Raw genomic sequence first — 6,419 nt, 5'->3', positions numbered from 1 at the left:
CATTTATAGAGTAACGTTTTAGTTCTTGACCGGCTCTTTTTGAAGTGAGGTTGAAGAAGGGTGTGTTTGGAATATGCATATGTGTGTGTATATATATATTTTAAAAAAAATCCCGATTACTATTAAACTAGTTTCAAATTTTGTTTTTTCCTTTAGAAATTAAAACACTAGTTTCATTTTCAACTTAATTTAAAGATTAAATTGATGTCAAACTTTCTTTTAAAGCATGTCTATTTGTTTGCACTTAAATTGGAGATGGCGATTTGATTTCAAAAGTCAGAGTTGCTTAGTCAAATCTTTTTTATTTTTTTATTTTTATTTTTATGGTAATAACTCCCAAAATATTATTAGCGATTTACATTCTTAAACCATCCACATTTTGCATTGAAAGGAGAGGAAGAAATATATGCCTTGATAGTAGAGTTGAGTGATCTGTCAATGGGTAAGACATTTTTGAAGAATAATAGGTAATTTTATAATTACCTGAGTAAAAAATTTACACACGCAAACGAACAAGTAATACTAAGCTACATTCGTTGGTGAGAACGATTAAGTATTGAATGGAGCATATTTGAAGCCTCTTCTGTACATAAACACGAATCCAAATTCACCGATCGCGCTGCATGGTTTGTGGTATTGGTCGTGACCGCGGTAATCGGTGTAAATTAATCGATACAGATCATGTATCGAATTTGAAAAAAAAATTGCATATCGGAAAATACGACGAACCATCAAATCGAATCCACAATAATAAGATAAGAAAAAAAAAGTAAAATATGAATTTGAATAAATTTATTTTGGGCTAAAGGCTATATATTTTATGTCGTTCTTATTCCTTAATCCAAAGCAATTATTTGTAATGAACATCCCTCATAAATTCAAATTAAGATTACACTCTAAATAAAATAAAATTGATTTCAAATTAGATATTCAAATTCAAACAATTCCATACTCTATTTCATACTATCTTTTATTCTATCACATTTGTTTGTAGAATTGATTAGAGTCCAATAATCAAAAAGCTAGTGGTAATCTCATCATTGACTCATTAATATCGTTGTTGACGTTATTTCTTACTCATATAAAATAAAAATAAAAAATTATACTCACACACAGAGTTAGAAGTTTTAAATAATAAAATGTCCCATTTTAACAGTTTATTTTTCAGTTTGTTGAATTAAGTAAAATAAATTACATATGCATCAATTACTATTTTTCAAGTCTAAAATGCCCTCCAAACTCTTACTTTAAAATACTAAATTATTCTTTTTAAATCAAATAATATAATTTCTATCGTTACTTTTCTTTGTTTCTTAGTTATTTTTCCTCCTTTTTTTCTGTTTTTGAAATACCATTTTATTTATAGACCTTACCTTTTATTTTATTTTATTTTATTTATACACGTAACCTTTGTTTATTGGGGCATGATCTAATCATCATAAATAAAACGAAAAGGCCATTTATTTAGGAAAAAAAAAAAAAACGAAAAGGCCATTTATTCTGTAACGAAATTACTAAAATAGGCTCTCATATAAACTGACGAACAACTTGGAATTAGATTTTAAAAATGGAGAAGATTGATGAATCTAAAGGTACTTTAAGCCTTTGGTACCTCTTCGTCCTCTAACCCACTCAATTTTGAAAGGGTCCCACCATTTATTTGATTCTCATGTTCTCTTTCGCCCACTTTTTTTGGTGTCACAATCACTGCAACCCACTAATGATCTCAAACACCTTTTGTCTTTATATTACACTGTACATACACGTATGTATATTATAAATAATATAATTACTAATTTAAAGTCAATATTATACAAATAAAAAACAATTGAGTGAAATATTATTATTATTATTCCACTATTTCAAAAACCAACAAGAACAACCTCCAGTATGCCTGTCAATTGAGACTTGTTTCATTACACGTCTAAAATGTGGAAAATCTGCTGCAAATAACATCCAACATGCGGAGATCATCGGCCGACTGATGGCTATAAAAGTAATCTATGTTCTCAGCCAACAAATGCCTAAAGAGACCCTAGGGGATCAAAATAATTAAAATTTATTAGATAAATAAAGAAAAATAACATTAGTTAATTGGCTAGGTGGTAGCAGCCGAGAAATCGTATGAAAATATTATTCCTTTTGCATCACAGTATTTATTTTTCTTAAAATGTATCTACACTCTTAAAAAATGATCAGCATGAATTTGTCCACGCTTCATCCATTTCCGGCCACATCACAAGTATCATCCCAATTTATATGCCTAAACCCCACTATTGCAACAACTTTTACAACAAGTATTATAAATTAATGTTTATGAAGGACAATTAAATTATTTTCTTTAAATAAAATAAGTGAAATGTAAGTGTATATGAATAGTCTGAATAGGGTGTGAACATCATCATTTTCTCTCACTAATTTTTATTACAAAGTGTAAAGTACATGAAGGTCTCAAAAGCTCAATTAAATTGTTGAGTTTTGAAAAAGAAAAATATGTTTTATTTATAATGATGGTAAATTCATTCGACTAATATTAATTTAAATTTTATTATTGATGAAATTAAGCTAATCAATGGGTAATTGGTTATGCAAATAGAACAAGTCACTGTGAGGAGTGGTGTTATGCATCACGGCACCAACTTCAACCATTTAAAATTTCTTCCACAAAGAAAAAAATGGTTGTGTTTCATATTGCATGCCACGTAGACACATGTGCGTTTTTATGTACGGAGTCCGATATATATATATATATATATATATATGAAGGCAACAACTATAAGCTTGGATTACATGGCTAAAACCTTTTGTGGGCGAGTCTCAGGGATTGTTTGGTTCATGTATCTAATGATTTTTTAAAATTGGAAAGTAAGCGATAGGATGATGATGTCGTGTTTCCAACTCTATTATTGTACTTTTACACTTTTAATTTTTTTTAAATAAACCAAATAATTCTATTATTCTTTGAAAATTGAATACGTGAGAGTATTTTCTAAAACGGTTATAAAATTTGAGAGAACTTTTAATAGATAATAGTACCTAATGCAAACTTAAACCGTCATCTTTCAAGGTGAAAATTTTTCACTAAACCATACAGCCGTCGGTTAGATTAATGTTATGACTAGCAACATAAAATCCTCATTTATAAATAAGAATTAAAAACCATTTTTGTATTAAAATCTAACTATACACTCTCAAATACATCATTATTAGTATATTTGTCCGTGACATCCCATATACTTTCTAATTGTGTAAATGCGTTATAAAAATTGTAAGTGCAAAAATAATATTTACACAGTTTTCATGACTTAACCCAATTGCTTTAGGGCATGTTTGATTTGCGTTTTATTTTTTGTTTTTTTTTTTTTTAATTGGATACTGTAGCAATAAATAGTGCAAAAACGTGTTTGACAAAAATCTTTTTGTTTAGTGACCAAAAATCGAAAGATTCGAAACACTGTATTTTTGTATGTTTTCACACTATATCATTTGGTATTATAACAATGAACAATAAATTAACAAAAAAAATAAAAAATAAAAAATAAAAAAATCTTTAAGTGACATTTTTAAGCCAAACGTTATATTTTTTAAACTTGTAATACTTTTATATTAAATATTTTTTTATATTTTTTATTGTAAAAATTTTATAACAAAGGGAGGTTACCAATCATAATTATGAATACTATTAACTTTTCTTGTTTTGAGTTAAAACAAGACACGTAGGGAACAGCCCTTTAGAAACAACTTGCTTTTGTTTTAATCATGAAATGATCCGGGGCCCACCACCTTAACATGTTTTGATCAAGTACATGTATTTTTATCTAAAACGTCTAATTCATTGTCAATTTGTCATGTCTCAGCTTGGCGATGGGGGACCTCATATGAAAGACAAAAATCTAAGTAAAACATGATAGAAATGATTTGTTAAATTATTTTTTTATCACATGATTTGTAAATTGACCAAACTATAAAAGAACGAGGTTTTTGGTGGTGCTGATTAAGCAATGAAGGAAAATTTCCACGGGTTGTGTGGTCTCTTTTAATCATAAATTTAATGGTTGTGGATAACTTAGAATTTTCTCACGAAGCCAAATTGAATTCAACAAACTCTCATGCTATTTTTGTCATATGAAATAGTTATAATTTTGGATTTTGGCTCTTATTCAGTGGAGTATTAAACTTACCTTTGATTTATAGAATCAAAATTAAGTTATCACTTTGCTCTTTTTTTTATTAGATAGAGATTCTATATTTCATGTGAAATTTTTTTTTAGACAATTTTTTTTCATTTTTTTATATTTTATAAATATTCAATTTCATCTATTCTTTTATAAAATTGTTATTATCAAATACACTAACATTATATTAAAGGATGTTGTTATAAAATTAGTAATAGAAGTGCTTTAAAAAATATTGTTACCAAATAGACTAATTAATTATTATTATTATTATTATTTTCATTTTAGCGATTACGCCAAATCGAGTTTAAGTTTGAAGACATTTACTTCATTCTTGATCATGCTAGATAAGGTCAATGGCCAAATTTAACAAAATAGTGATCATTTTGTGCAAAATAACTAAGAGTGATCAGCATATTCTGTAAAAAAAAAAAAAGTCAATATTAAACAATGATTTATTTATTTATTTACGTAATTAATTGCTTGCAACCATTGCCATGAAGAAAGCGAAAACGGAACCATGCAATGCAAGGCCATGTTTGGCAATTTAAACAATTAATGAGAAATGGGGAGTGGCATGATTAATGTGCTCAATCCTCCGTTGAGGAGCTGACCTCAACATGAGATGGGAAGCTTTGACACTATATGTCACCACCTAACCTATTTCCTCACATTTTTTTCCTTATATATATATATATATATTATATTTTTTATTTCACACACAAACTTTCTCTAACACATACATAATATTATACATCATAAAGAAAGGGAAAATTGTTCTACGAAGTTGGATCTTCCTCCAACTTTGTTTTTATAAATAAGTTCTTAAACATATTATTAACCAAACAGAGTTTAAAATTATTTCATTTTTTTGTTAGTTAAGGGCAGTGTGTACCATTTACACTAAACAATACAAAGAAGCCGGCTTAACCACCGGGTGACTTAGAATATCTCATTGGATGTATTTAAAGTAGGCCCCACTCTAGATATTTATCTGTATATAATTTGCTATATATTCTCTATAGATACATTTATTTTAAAGAGTTATACAATATATTATATTATACCCGAGATACAACGTATTACATCATATTGTAATGTTATAATATTATTAAATCAAAAATTTAATATAATAATTTCAAACATCACTTTTAATATAATATTTTTAATATAATACATTTAATATAATAGTTTTAATATTATATTTACTTTTAAGTAAATATATTAAATTTCAAAGCTTTAAATTATTTCATAGGACAGAGTCGAAACTTTGTCTATTGAAATAAGGACGGGAATGATATAACAATTACAAACCCGTTCCAAAATAAGGACGAAATTGAAGTGATAAATTTTCTAACAGGGCGGAGTTGGGTTTAGCCAAACTCGTACCCAACTCTGCTCCATTGCCATCCTTATGAATCGGCCATATCTATTTGAAAATAAAAAAAATAAAAAAAATAAAAAAAATAAATCACTGAATTCAAAAATTAGATTAGTGATTTAAATTTGATTTTAAAATAAAATAAAATAAAATATATTATTTGATTTTAATATTTTAAATAAAATTTCCAGATTTTTAGGCCGCCCATCACACTGAAGTCCAAGGAAACTAGAATTAAAAAAGGAAAGAGGAGAAAGCTCAGATGCGCATATTTTCATCTTGAAATCAGATGTTTGTGTGGACCCATCCATCACAGGAAGCGCATGATTTCATCATCGCTATTCTCTGACACTGCACCAGCCGGGAATCGAACCCGGGTCTGTACCGTGGCAGGGTACTATTCTACCACTAGACCACTGGTGCTTATTGTACATGTCTTCATTCTATTTCATAATAAATTGAGATTTCTAAATACTTCCGCCCCCCTTCGCTCTCGTTTTTTTCCATCGTGCCGATGACCTTTTCTTATATACGAAGAAGTGCGTAAGATCTACTAATCTAGTGTTTAAAAAAAAAATATATATATATATATATATTTTTTTTTTAAACACTAGATTAGTAGATCTTACGCACTTCTTCGTATATAAGAAAAGGTCGTCGGCACGATGGAAAAAAACGAGAGCGAAGGGGGGCGGAAGTATTTAGAAATCTCAATTTATTATGAAATAGAATGAAGACATGTACAATAAGCACCAGTGGTCTAGTGGTAGAATAGTACCCTGCCACGGTACAGACCCGGGTTCGATTCCCGGCTGGTGCAGTGTCAGAGAATAGCGATGATGAACGTTGATAAAATTTAAAAT

General features: G+C 28.6%; 3 non-coding genes across 3 annotated transcripts; 1 reads left to right on the top strand and 2 right to left on the bottom strand.

Annotated features, from left to right (window-relative positions):
- Positions 1–5,810: 5,810 nt before the first annotated feature.
- On the bottom strand, positions 5,811–5,897 carry LOC132272291 (small nucleolar RNA snoR114). Its single transcript, XR_009470031.1, has one exon. It is a non-coding gene; the product is annotated as a small nucleolar RNA snoR114 (small nucleolar RNA).
- Positions 5,898–5,908: 11 nt separating this feature from the next.
- TRNAG-GCC (transfer RNA glycine (anticodon GCC)) lies at positions 5,909–5,979 on the bottom strand. Its single transcript has one exon. It is a non-coding gene; the product is annotated as a tRNA-Gly (tRNA).
- A 326-nt stretch (positions 5,980–6,305) lies between these two features.
- TRNAG-GCC (transfer RNA glycine (anticodon GCC)) lies at positions 6,306–6,376 on the top strand. The gene has a single exon. It is a non-coding gene; the product is annotated as a tRNA-Gly (tRNA).
- Positions 6,377–6,419: the final 43 nt, after the last annotated feature.

This window comes from Cornus florida, unplaced genomic scaffold (assembly GCF_030987335.1).
Source record: "Cornus florida cultivar Cherokee Brave unplaced genomic scaffold, ASM3098733v1 CherokeeBrave_3.0.0_Hap2_Chr08, whole genome shotgun sequence".
NCBI lineage: Eukaryota > Viridiplantae > Streptophyta > Magnoliopsida > Cornales > Cornaceae > Cornus > Cornus florida.
The sequence above is the reverse complement of the archived record's forward strand: the minus strand, read 5'-3'. Positions and strand labels throughout refer to the sequence as shown.